General features: G+C 42.9%; 1 protein-coding gene across 1 annotated transcript in view; it reads right to left on the bottom strand.

The window, feature by feature from the left end:
- Positions 1 to 15,195, bottom strand: part of LOC124122673 (sex peptide receptor-like) — a 136,460-nt gene that overhangs the window by 71,579 nt on the left and 49,686 nt on the right. The gene's annotated exons all lie outside the window — the stretch shown is intronic.

The following is a 15,195-nucleotide window of genomic DNA, read 5'->3' as shown; positions in this document are numbered from 1 at the left end:
CACAGACATCTTCACACCACACGCACAGACACCAAACACACACTCACACCACAGACACACACACTCACACCACACACACACACAGACACACTCACACCACAGACACACACACTCACACCACACAGACACACTCACACCACAGACACACACACTCACACCACACACACACAGACACACACACTCACACCACAGACACACACACTCACACCACACACACAGACATCCTCACACCACACGCACAGACACACACTCACACACAGACACACACACTCACACCACACACACAGACACACACACTCACACCACAGACACACACACTCACACCACACACACACAGACACACTCACACCACAGACACACACAGACACACACTCACACCACAAACACTCACACCACACACACACACACAGACACACACACTCACACCACAGACACACACACTCACACCACACACACAGACATCCTCACACCACACGCACAGACACACACTCACACCACACACACTCACACCACAGACACAGACATCCTCACACCACACGCACAGACACACACTCACACCACACACACACACACACACTCACACCACACACACAGACACACTCACACCACACGCACAGACACCACAGACACACACACTCACACCACACACTCACACCACACGCACAGACACACCACACACAGACACACTCACACCACACACACTCACACCACACACACACCACACACTCACAACACACACACGCACACACAGACATCCTCACACCACACACACACACTCACACCACACACACGCACAGACATCACACACAGAGACACTTACACCACACAGACACACACACCACACACAGACATCCTCACACACAGACACTCACACCACACTCACACTTACACCACACACACAGACACTCACACCACACTCACACTTACACCACACATACACACTCACACCACACAGACACGGACACACTCACTCACACACAGACACACTCACACCACACACAGAGACACGGACACATACACACAGACACACCACACACATACATAAACACACAGACACACACACATACACACAGACAAACGCAAACACACACCACACACACAAGTACAAAAAACTCACAGACAGACACACACCCTCACACAGAAACACACACACACACACATGCACGTCGATGCTTTGGTGTAATAATCTTGAACGCCTCGTTAACCCCATTTCACCTCACCTTCAAAAGTTACAAGAAAGTAGCGACATGTTAACTCTTTTCCAGGTATATATTTAAACTACATGACAGATGCCTTCTGTATTAACTGCTTCGCAAGAAATCCCAAGTGTCCATTCTCTCGAAAGCTTTCCATCTCAAACGCAAACATATTTTTTTCGAAATGACACAACTAATTTCCTCTCTGAGATGCACCGATAAGCGCAGCGGAGCCGACAACATGCAGTAAATGAGAGGTTGGCTTACTTTTTTTTTCCCAGCAGTTCTTCACGTAGCGTGTGACAGCTTATGTTCTACACGGCAAACTGAAGTTAGTTTTAGCATACACCGTAAACATAACTGTCTTTACATACAACACAAATAGAACATGCCCTCGTTAAACGTCAACAAGGAATCCCAGTATCACTGGCCATCTAGTGCTGGTCGACGCCTCGGAAGGATGCAGACGCCATGTTGGAACAAGGGCGCGGACGTCAGAGAAGACATAGAGATTTGTTGTTCAGCGGTTATTTTATTTTGTTTACTTAGCGCCGCAATATTCCAGCTATATGACGGCGGTCTGTAATAATCGAGTCTGGACCAGACAATTCAGTGATTGACATCATGAGCATCGATCTGCGAAATCGGGAGACGATGACATTGGTCAATAAAGTCATGACCACCCGATCCCGTTACTCGCCTTTCAGCAAGCACTGGTTGCTGAGATGTGAAGGAAAATGGGGTTTAACGTCGCGTTTACAGTTTTTCCACTTATATAGCGACGTGCATCCATGTGTGTGTGCGTGTGTGTGTGTATGTGTGTGTGTGTGCGCGCGCGCCTGTACTAGTCCGGACTGATGTCGATTTATAGTGCTAGCCCACCGAGATACCATGCCGCAGTTTAACATGGACACCCCATACAGTATACTGACTCCGAGCCGACCTTGTTTTATCTTTTTAATGCCGAAATCAAGGCAGAAGAACAACAAGTATCACATGTTAACGTCTGGAGGTATGAAGCGGCCAGGGATCGAACCAAGGACGACCGCTCTCCGGGCAGACGCCCTATCCACCGGACCACGGAGGCGGTATTGGATGCTGTGACCATGCGATTTATTACCGTTATATTAGAACCCTAACAGTTAAGATAATAAGGTTAACAGCAATGTGGTTTAGAATGAATGACCTTTTTAAAACATGAATATCACCAATATATGTTTAAACATGAATCCTCAATAAAATAAGCAAAGAATTTACATAAATCACACCAAGCGAGAAAATAAAACACGAAACGAAAACGGAAAACGAAATATTCTTGTCGTTCTAAAGCAACCGCATAAAGGTGTTCAATGTTTAAAATAATTCAAAGAAACACATTTCTTCGTCTATAGCATGAATAATTTCAAATATATCTCTCTGAACGCTTGGAAGACAAAGTGCCTAAAGTCCATACACAATCGCTCTTACCGTTACTAAGGCAGGAACCAATTCCAAGTTTGATATGATCGTCAAGTTTTGGCGTCTCAGCCAACAGCGATGAAAACGGAAGCATTACCTTAGATTAGATTTGTGTGGGAAATTGTAAATTGAATTATTTTATTATAATTTCCGTCTGTATCTTCTGCAAACTGTTGTGATTGTTTTCAATTTTAATCGCTGCTGAAAGCGGGTTGCGAACCCTTTTAGATACATTTCACACAAAATAGCATGATATATAAATACATTAAAATGCAAATGTGGGTGTTGACATCAGTGTGCTGGGCCTTTACTTTAAAAAAAATAAAATCTCCCAAAATATTCATGATCCCAAACATTTTTTATGAGTTCAAGAAACTACACTTGAGTCTGCACGAGATAATCATGACATGCACGTGCAGTATGTGATCACGAGAACATGCCAAATGTCGACAGTGTATGAGTGAGTGAGAGCTTTGAATGGCATCTCAGTTTCAAGCGTCAACTTTTAGTCATACCCAAAGGACAGCGGGGCTTACAACAAATATTCATGGAGTTAGGGTCGTATTGGAAGTATCCAGATGAATCTATTAAATTAGGTCAAATTACTAGTTTCTGGAAATGTCGTCATAGGGGTAATACCCTAAAGAGACGACTAACGGGATCGGGTGGTCAGACTCGCTGACTTGGTTGATGCATGTCATCGTATCCCAGTTGCGTGGATCAATGTTCATGATGTCAATCACTGGATGGTCTGGTCCAGACTCGATTATTTACAGACCGCCGTCATATAGCTGGAATACTGCTGAGTGAGGCGTTAAACAACAAACCAATCAACCAACAAACCCAAATGATGTCAAAAATGGATTTGGAACTTGCGGAAACGTTCTGTGCACACTTCGGACAGCTTAAATGTATGCGCATGGACTCCCTCCAATTCCATCCCGGCATTTCCAAGAGGTTCCCATCTATCTATAACAAATTGTATGGTCCCAAAAGGGGCCACGTGACCAGTCCCAAGTGCATTATGGTCTGGAAAGTTTGAACCCGGCTCGGCCAACCAGAAAAACGAATCCACGAAACCACGAATCACTGTATCTCCATTCGGTGTCCTTGCCCGAACATTTATCATACACACAATTTTAACATCAGTCAACCTCAAACACCGTGTGTGCCTGACAAACTATGATACCGTCTCCGTGGTCTTGTTGTAGAGCGTCCGCCCGGAGAGCGGAAGGTTCTGGGTTCGGTCCCCCGCCGCGTCATACCAAAAGACGTTAAAATATGGTACTTGTTGTTACCCTGTCTGGCACTCGGCATTCAGGGACTAAAACAAGAACTGGTCGGCTCGCAGTCAGTATACTGTGTCTGAATGGGGTATTCATATTAAACTAAAGCATGATATCTCAGTGTGCAAGCACTATAAATCGGCATCAGTCCGGACTAGTACAGGCAGCCACACACACACACAAGCACACACACACGCACACGTGCATGCACGTCGCTATAAAAGTGCAATAACATTGGACGCGACGTTTAACCCATTTTTACCTCACCTCACCACAAACTGTAAAATACATTCTTTACACATGATGCTATGTTAGCATGTGCCATAAAACACCTCCATTGGATATATCTGTTAAAATGTCAATATAAGTTACCTTTTGTCGGAGGTAATGTTTCTTCATTAATCATAAATAACACGAACATCACATTTGCGTGACAACTGTTCCTGTTAGGCGACGCGCGTCGACAACAGCGGCGGAAAATGTTCACGGTTTTCACTCTTAACACGCACACAGCTCCGGGCTTAAATACCCTCAATCAGGGTCGATCGGTGTACTAGTTGTACCCTTACAAAGCATATTCAGCTTCTGGCAATCTTTTCCCAACAAACCTGTACTTATTTATTAGGTCTAAATATGCAACAAAGCGTTATGTGTGTTTGATCTGAATGCTGGCTCCAGGTGAAGTGTGTCAATATCATCGTGCTTACGTTCTTTGTGTGTAGGTTTGCGGCGTGAAAAAAAATCGACAAAGACCTCTTTATTTGATTTCCCTGGAAACAGAATGAATCTCCTCTGTCTTATCCACGGATGGCGTATCTGTTCGCCCAAAACATCATGTATTTAGCTGGCTTTGGAAACATTCATTATTGATGACGTTAAATCGTAGATAAAGACGTATCTAAACATGATCTTTCTACGCAGTTACTCAAACAGCATGAGTAGCTCGGTCGTCACGTCGCTGTACGGAGTTGCGTCCCTTATGCGTGACAGGAATCGAAGATTGTGGGTTTAAATTCCAAAACGCTGACTATGTTTCTAGGTTTGTCATCACCATACCCTTGCTCGTGGGTTTCACCGAAGTGGTAAACGTCTGAGACCTGCATCACTTTGGGCTTTCCTCCCACATCAAGCTGACACGCCGTGATATAACTGGAATACTGTTAAAAGCGGCGTTACATCAAGCATTCACTCAAGAATGACACTACGGGGTAGTGAGCTGGAGAGTTGTCGATTTCAGTGTCAGTTTAATACTGAATGAGAGTCATAGACGTTTATCACTTAAACACGTTAAACACACGAGCAACGTATTCAGCTGATAACCCAAGGGTCATAATCGAGGCGTTTCAGAAATTCGAAACCAAAATCATCGGATCATGTCATCACTAAGGGACGCAACTCGCCGGGTCAGTTGTGTAAATGGTTGGAAAGTCCAGTTACTACCCATGTCGAACTGGGCTGGAATTTCCAGGCTCGATCGTAACACCACCGGTTGCTATTACGAGTTATGTCCCTTCCATGTCCCTCCTATTGACCAATCAGATTCCATCTCTCAAATCACTTGTATTTGCTTCAAACACAAAGGCGGCGACCACTCAAGACGCTCTGATGTACAATAAAGATCTTTTTTTTGTAATAAAACGGGTCTAACCCTGCGAAGTGCATCAAATCACTTGAGCACATTGATTAAAATCATGAAAAGATTTGCAAAATATCTGTCGACGCCCAATTGGCGGTACAATGTGCTTTGCAAATCCTGCAGTCGACCGAAATCTGCACGTTGAAATTCATCTTGTTTACGAACCGGGTGTTTAGTTCGTTAGGCATTTTTGATGGGACTCTGCATAGACTCGTTAGTCCAGCCAAACTTCGGAATTCCAGCCTAATTCGCCAAGGGTGGAAACTGGATTTGTATAGTAAGTTAATTCCCTTGCCCCGGGAAGATGGTCCGAGTTGATCTTGTGATCTGAGAGTTTGGACAAGCTTGTACTCAGGAATGAGCTCGGAGATACACTGTTAAACACAATCTTAAACCCAAATCACTCACTCACTCACTCACTCACTCACTCAGTGCCACTGAGGTTTCAAGGAGGTTCCTGAGAAGCTACCGGTGCCTTCAACCTTCAAATTGATCGAACCAATTGTTAAAAAACACCCTGAATTCGGCGTGGATTTAAGTGAGCTGAAAAGGGAGCTATCATAATACAAACTATAAAAATATACAAAATATAATTCCCTTAATCACAGATCGATAATCGTTAGGTTGAGCTAATCATTCGGATTACTAATTTCAAGCGTCGGCGAAGCCTTGCCTTATATTAATAAATCAAACAGACGCCATTCTTTTTATCGGGCAACTGAGAAGAGGAGTGTTTACTTCCGATAAAAGCTGAATATGGTGTTAATCAACGTGTTCGCAACCGGCTACGATGTTTAGGGGGATACAAAACGACAAGAAAAGATCGTTCGTTGAAGCGTTGTGATATTAAAAGGCGGAAACACCATACAATATCAAGGGCAAGGCTTCCACCATTTCATTGTTTTTAAATTTCTTGAGATTAACCTAGCATTACGAAGTATAGCTTATCACAAAAAAACACTTCACACTTCAAAGAGCAAGAAACATCGAACAAACTCAGCAATTAACAATGTTTGATGATAATGACGGTCTTACACATGATGATTATCATGCTCCATCAGACACCAGTTGCTGCAGTTGGCTGGCCGGTTCCCTTGATGCCAGGATGAAGTGAACAGATTTGAATTGCAAATGGATCGGTTTTTCAAATATTTAAATGTTTTGTAAAAAAATGTATTGTGATTTAAAAGAAGGAACTGTTTCTCTGCTAAATAGTGTTTGCATGTTAGTTTATCTTGTTAATCTGGGCTCAGGAAATGAACGCATTCTTAGGTGAATTTCATTTCCGCCGTGTCTTTTCCTTCCAATCAGTTTATAATTACAGAGACGTGAGTACGTGGAGCCAATGGCGTGCACGTGTTGGATGGTGTTTAGCTCAAAGAACAGTTAATCCTTTACACAGTGAAACCTCGTTAGAACGGACTATTTGGGTATACCGGGCAAGATCGTTTAAAGATGAGGTGAAATTGGATTTAACGTCGCGTCCAAGATTATTAAACTTGTATAGCGACGTGCATGCACGTGTGTGTATGTGGCTGCTTGTACAAGTCCGGACTGATGCCGATTTATAGTGCTAGCTCACTGAGATACCATGCAGTAGTTTAACATGAATACCCCACTCAGATAGTGTACTGACTCCGAGCCGACCAGTCCTCATAGCCCCTTAATGCCGAGCGCCAGACAGGGTAATAACAAATACCATCTCTTAAAGTCTTTTGGTATAACGCAGCCGGGGATCGAACCCCGGACCTTCCACTCTCCGGGCGGACGCTCTACCACTAGACCACGGAGGCGGTCGGTTCGTTTAAACATTATTCAGTCAGGGTGAACATATAGAGGATATTCCATGTGTCGAGTGAAATATCATGTTTCTCTCATCGTGTGACGGTTGGAAAGGAGATATTTTCTTGAGAAAATATCTCCTTTTTCCCCGTCACGATATCAGTATATTTGTTAAATACTTTTTGTGTAGTTATCTTCTGGAAAATTAAATTGGTTGAGACATGTCACCCTATCCCAATTGCGTGGATCGATGTTCATGATGTAAAGCACTGGATTGTCTGGTCCAGACTCGATTATTTACAAACCGCCGTCATATAGCTGGAATATTGCTGACTGTGGCGTTAAGCAACAAACAAAAAAACATCAAAACAGTCATATTGTGGAACATTGTTAATCCGAACACTAGTTTATCATGCGAAATCATCCGATTTAAGCAATGTGTATAGTGGCGACTAATGGCTACGAATTATATGACACTTCGTGCAGCGGCAATAACCCAAGTGCGAATCGCCATTGTAAATAATAATAATAATAATAATAATAATAATAATAATAATAATTATAATAATTTTTAAAAAATTAAAAAAACAAAACATGGGCCGTTTCTCATGATGGCAATCACCAGATTATTTACAGGCCGTCGTCATAAACAACAAATAAACAACAGACAAACAAAGCCCCCACTCTCCTGAAATACGTCATGCAGCATCATTTAGCATGTTATCGTGGGTTTCACCAAAGTGGCAAACATTTACGAACTGCGTCACTTCAAACGTCTGAACACCGTCAGCTGACTCGACATGCTATTGTTGTCGCCTGGACAGAGCGATGCAGAGTCTCAGGTAGCACGAACAACGCAATAGTGTCTGTGAGCCGTCTTGGAATCTATAAATACATCGCTCATATAATTCTGTTTATTTGTCAAAAAGTGAAAAGGTAATTGCGCTTTGTTTGATACTTATTTTTCGATGCAACAACATTTCTTCATATTTTATGATTCACACTATATTGTTCTCACATGTCCGGTGTATATTTAAATAGAATGACAAATCTGTTTATCCTTATCAAAGGCGCAGTCGTGTAGGTTTGTTTGTTTGTTTGTTTGTTTAACGCCACACTCAGCAATAGTCCAGCTACACGAGGGCGGTCTGTAAATACTCGAATCTTGACCAGACAATCAAGTGACCGATATCATGAGCATCGATCCATCGAATTGGGGCACCATGCATCATCCAAGTCAGCGAGTCTGACCACCCGATCCCGTTAGTCGCCTCTTACGACAAGCACAGTCGCCTTTTCCGGTAAGCATGGGTTGCTGAAGACCTATTCTACCCCGGATCTTCACGGGGGGAGACAAGCATGGGTTGCTGAAGACCTATTCTACCCCGGATCTTCACGGGTCGAGTTAGTTGGACTTAACGCTGTTTTCATGAGAATTTCGAGACTTCAGCTTTTTATCAGTTTAAAGTCACACTTAAACTGGGTCTAACTGAAGGCTGTATAACATCCTCGATTATCCAGCATATCATATCTCCATGGAGCAATAGTCCAGCTATATGACGGCGGTCTGTAAATAATCGCGTCTGGATCAGACAATCCAGTGATTGACATCATGAGCATCGATCCACGCAACTGAGATACGATGACATGAACCACCTGATCCCGATCATTACCTATACCGTTATAGAAACTAGTCCGGTCTTCGGACCAAGACTGGATCTTCACTTCTGGGTCGGAGGTGAGGTGAGACGGGGTCTGGTGTCGCGTTCAAGATTACTGCACGTTGTACTGACTTGCATGCACGCGCGTGTGTGGCTGCTTGCAGTGGTCCGGAATAATGCCGGTTTTATATTGCTAGCCCATTGATATACCATTAATTCAACACTGAGACTGACTCAGACACGGCATACTGACTCTGAGCCAACCAGTCCTTGTTTTAGCCCCTTAATGCCGAGCGCCAGGCAGGGTAACAACAAGTACCATCTTTAACGTCTTTTGCCGTGAAGCGGTCAGGGGTAGAACCACCGTCCTTTCGCTCACCGGGCAGACGCTCTGTCCGCTGGACCACTGAGTTGGAAAATGCTCATACACATGAATCGATATCTAGAAATGTGTGGAACCGAACGATGTCACGAGAACTGTACCATCCGGTTTCGATGTAAGAAGATCACAGCTTGTACGTCAGACTTTCACACAACACTACAGCCCCACGCCGATCTAGATTTCAGCGCACAGATACGAGAACAAGGTGACGCTAATTTCGGAAATAATTTCCTGTTTTGATATTATTAACTGTTTACACACTATGTACACGTACGCTACAGCAAAATGACACCGACGGGCAATTCTTCAGCTAATTAACAAATCCACTTTGTTTACCTTGTTATGTCCGCCATCTTTACTTTGCTGCTTGTATTTTCCTGACAACAAGCTTTATACATTATTGTCCAAGCGATGATGAATGTCACATTTTCCGAATAGGTCAACTGCATCCACGTTTACAAGTACGGCCGGGTAGTTCAAACACAAAGATTTCTGATACACCCGGGCTGATGACGTCGGCCGGTCGCGTCCATTGAAAAAAGGCTTTTGAAATAAATACCCTGCGTTGATGTATTAATGGTTGTCAGGAAAACAACATGCGTCTTCTGAAACGGTCGTCCGACAGGATGTGCAATGAAAACAAAAGTAAATATGATGATCGACCGAGCGTTGAAACGGAATCTGGTTAAAATATTTATTCATAGTTGGGGCTCGTAAACTAAAGATCACGCAATAATAGTGGCTGGCTAACGGTATCTTGTCACGCACAGGTTGTCGTCTGAGGTCTGGTAATTAGAATGGAATTTTTACCAGATTTTTATACATTAGGGCTCGTCCGTTTTGTACAAGCATGGCAAAATCAGTTTAATATCAGATGATCTTCCTCTACGCCCACGAGTATTTGAACATATTTCATAATAATGGATGATTCAGCAAGACACATATACCGACATGACTCTGTGTGTGATTCTATGACGTGGCTTTAAACAGGATTCGGAGAGGTGGGATAGTCCCGTGGTTAAGGCGGTTGCTCGTCGCGCCGAAGACGCGGGTTCGATTCCCGTATGGGTACAATGTGTGAAGCCCATTTCTGGTATCTCCCGTTGTTATCGATATTGCAGGAATATCCTGAAGAGGCGCAAAACCAAACCCACTCACTCATTTAGGCAACATTCCAGCCATTTTACGACAAGGATGCCAAGAATAGGGTTCACACATGGTTCTCATGGGAAACAAATCCCGGTTTTCGGCTAGGTGAGCGAATACCTTTACCACTAGGCTATTGCATCAACGTCTTAATTAAGGACATGTTATATGTGACAGATCAAGTCCCTTGTATAATAATTTGGACTCTAACTGATTCATCCATCGCAATGTCCTTGCTCGACGAATTGTCTTAACTCGTTATCTGTGGACCGTGGTGTAGTGGACAGAGCGTTTGCCTCCGTGGCCTTGTGGATATCGTGTCTGCCCCGAGAACGGAAGCTGGTTCGAGCCCCGTCTTATCAAACCTTATTAAAAGATGATATTTTTTGTTACCATGCCTGGCATCAAGGGGATACCAGCTCCTTTAGTACAGGTCAACACAGAGTCACTACAAAGTGGGGTAACCATGTTAGACTGCGGCATGGTATCTCAGTGGGCTGGCACTATACAACCGACATCAGTCGGGACTAGTTCAAGTAGCCACACACACACACACACACACACACACACACAGAGCCACACACACACACACACACACACACACACACACACACACACACACACACACACACAGAGCCACACACACATACTACACAAGTACAATAAAACGTTATAGACCAACCTACGAGTACCACAACCACTTCTACGGCAGCTACTTCTACTACGCCTACGACCGCTACTACAACTACACACACACAGCCACAGACAGCCACACACACACTTAGCCCCCCCCCCCCCCCGCCAACACACACATACACACACACAGCGTTGTCGGTACCGGAGACTGTATGTAACGCAGGACCCCTACATGCTGACATAGCCAGTTTGGAAATGTGTATTTATGTTACGGCAAACACAACATGACAGTTTGACACACGAATTAGTCTTCAATAAAAACGGCATATTCTGCAGATCTTTTTGCATAGAGACATTCATCTCTGTCAATATTCCACATACACCAGCGACAGCCGACCCGCCGTCTCTACTTAAACACAACACTATCAAGTACAATATTTGTGTGAAAAACCCCTGGGTAAGATAGTGTTACATCAAGTGTTAATTTTGACGAGATACAGTCACAAAAATAGAGATATAAACTAACTCAGGATCACATTCTATGAACAAATAGCTATAAAAAAATAGTTTTTTTTTTTTGTGGGGCACCCTTTCCCGACCCTAACAGGGCCCCTTTTCACCGGTTCTTTGTCGGGGCTATTTTCGCTCCCCAATAATGAGCATGAGACGACTTCAGTCGACTTGTGATACCACTGAACGTGAATTTCTGACACTCCGCAAATTACAAATCTTCGGAGTATGTATATAAATTTAATCGTCATGCAATATGTCTTTCCCATTTTATTTGAAGCATCGTCGGGTTTCGGTAAAGGTCGGCTTCCCGAGGCAAGGGAGTTAACAGACTATATAAGCCCAGTTGCTGAACTAGGCAGGAATTATGAAGTTATATTTTGGTTGAACAATGCAAGGTCTATGCAGAGTTCATTAAAATCGCGTAACGAAATCGACATGCGGCTCGTAAACTGCAGTGCAGATTTCGGTCGATTGCAGAATTTGAAAAGTATGTGTACCGTCAACATTCCGTAAATAGAAAATTGCACGCGTGATCTGATGCACTTCGCAAAGTAAGACCCGTTTTATTACAATATAGATCTTGATAATCGATCAGATCGTCTTCCCTGGGCGCCGCCATTTTGTTTGAAGCAAATGCAAGTGACATGAGATTTGGAATCTCATTGGTCAGTAGGAAGGTCATAGACGGGACATAACTCGTAATAGCTAGTGGTGGTAGTAGTTGTAGCAGTAGAATTAGTAGTAGTAGTAGTAGTAGTAGTAGTAGTAGTAGTAGTAGTAGCAGTTGTATTAGTAGAAGTAGAAGTCATTACTAGCTTCAGTATTAGTAAAAGTTGTATCATTCGTAGAAGCAATAATGTTAGTTGTCGTAGTCGTCGAAGTAGTAATAGTAATGACAGTAGTAGTAGTAGTAGTAGTAGTGATGTTTTGTTTGTTGTTTAACACTGAACTGAGCAGAATTCCAGCTATATGACGGAGGTTTGTAAATAACCGTGTTTGGACCAGACAATCTAGTGATTTACATCATAAGAATCGATCAACACTATATCCATCAACCAAGTCGTTAAGCACAGAAGTAGTGGTTTGGCGGTATTGCTGCAGCCGCTACTACTGCTACTACGACTACGACTACAACGACTACTACCAACTACTACTGACACCACTGGCCCGTGAAGATCCGGTGTACAATAGGTCTTCAGCATCCCATGCTTGCCGTAAAAGAGGCGCAAGAGGTAAAATGGTTGTCGAAAGAGGCGACTAACGGGATCGGCTGACTTATGCTACCGTAGGCGTCACAACGTTGCGTGCATTTGGCAGCAGTTACTAACGTAACAGAACTTGCTGTTATACACGCAGCCACGTGGTAGCAGCCTCTCAGACATCCCTCCCACACAGCGAAAACATAATCTGCAGTTTATGTCGTATGAAAAAAGCTATTTAATTATGCGGTGTTTAAACAATGCAACGTTCCCTGGGGTACCGTTTCCGCACACACAATAAACAGAGTTATCGCCCCTTTGTTACACAAAATAGGCTACTGAAGATGTCAAAAGCGTAAACCTTTCTCTCCTTTTCGACTGTTAAAGTCCTTTAGTGTGATAGTTTCAGCAGTAGTACATGTATGTCTGCCAATTGCAATATAGCTCAACCAGACCCAAGCCACACAGGATGAGTCAAGGAGATAAGACAGCCCGGAATGCACGCATGACACACAAACTACTTTTTCTCAAAGTTACGTACAATTAAAAGTAGTATAAAAATCACGCTGCGTTTTAATATAAGCACTTTGAAAAAGTGAATTCTTCTACAGGGGATGTCAGAGAGAGGATACAGATCAAGAAGACTCTACCCCCCCTTTTGTCGTAAGTATACTAATGTGTTTACGTTTTGTTTAAAGGGCAAGTTCACACGGAAATAAACCTATTTTTATTGTACTTTTTCCACATTAAAAGTGTTAACCTAGAAGTGTCATAGACAAAAATATAAAAATATCACTAATAATTGACATATTTTTTGCATTAAAATGATTTATATTTTTCACATTTACAAAGTGTTCTATTTCCATAACAAAAACACCATGGCTTATGCCCCTTACAATATGACGTCATTGGTGCCAATTGATAAACATTATGACGTCATCATGCTTTGTTAGAGCCGTTTCACGTGGTGTAGGTACAGGTGTGTGATTCTAGCGTCTCAGATGCCAGCCAGCATAGTGTTATGCTGAGTCACCACTGCGCCGGAGTGTGTCGTGGGCCATGTTGTTTTACCACAAACTGGTACCTGATATCTTTTGCGTTGAGAATAGACAGGGACCCAGTTGAATTGGCACCAATTACGTCATAATCTAAGGGGGATAACTCAGGCCTGTTTAGCTCGAAAAACGACGGCCTCATAACGGCATATCATTTTCACACTATTGTGAGCTTCCTACTTTCACTGTGAAAAAAATGAGTGTATATTTTCAAACACAGATACTTACTAATTCTAAAATTGCGTTTTGTTTAGAAAAAGATAGAAAGTGTTTTTTGTGTGTACACTTCCCCTTTAAATTAATAGGACAATATTGTTTTACGTCCTGGAATATTCAAGCAATATCACGACAGGACGCCAGAAATAGGCCCACACAGCATTGTTCCCCTATGCGTAAGCACATCATTTGACCAATGAAGATCCTTATCAGAATAGGTCTTTAGCAACCCATGCTTGCCGTAAGATGCGACTAACGGGATCGGGTGGTCAGACTCGCTGACTTGGTTGATGCATGCCATCGTATCCCAATTGTGTGGATCGATGCTCATGATGTCAATTACTGGATTGTCTGGTCCAGATTCGATTATTTACAGACTGCCGCCTGGACCAGAAAATCCAGTGAGTGACATCATGAGCATTGATCTACGCAATTGGGATACGACCTGCATCAACCAAGTTAGCGAGCCTGACCACCCAATCCCGTTAGTCGCCTCTTACAACAAGCATAAACGCCTTTTTAAGCAAGCATGGGTTGCTGAAGACCTATTCTGACCCGGATCGTCACGGATGTATATATGCTTGTCAACCATACTCTGTACATCATTTGCTTGATAACGGTGTTAGAACCTACACCGAAACTTCGCTCTTAATTGTAATTAAGAAGTTGTTCCTCCATATATCTTATCCTTACTTAATATTAACTCAATACGCTTATTCAGTATTCTCCGATTGAGGGCGAAGATGAAGCACTAAAACGTCGCTTCAAAGATTAAAGATGTCGTTATCCATAAAAAAAATTCATGTTTTCAAGTTTTTTGTTGTCAACGATTATTTCCTCCCATTCAGCACACGCATGTATGTTGACGGGTGATCAAGAAATGGCACACTCTATTTCAAGTACGCTGTATCTACGCTTAAGAAGAAATACTTAAATTAAACAGGTTCCTTGAAGCATGACTATTTTCCTGCTAAAGCGATTTCGAATGGGCGTTCAGCAGTATATCAGTGAATAAAACGTTCCATTTAT

The sequence above is a fragment of the Haliotis rufescens genome, unplaced genomic scaffold (assembly GCF_023055435.1).
Source record: "Haliotis rufescens isolate VD_foot unplaced genomic scaffold, xgHalRufe1.0.p SCAF_24, whole genome shotgun sequence".
Classification (NCBI taxonomy): domain Eukaryota; kingdom Metazoa; phylum Mollusca; class Gastropoda; order Lepetellida; family Haliotidae; genus Haliotis; species Haliotis rufescens.
The sequence above is the reverse complement of the archived record's forward strand: the minus strand, read 5'-3'. Positions and strand labels throughout refer to the sequence as shown.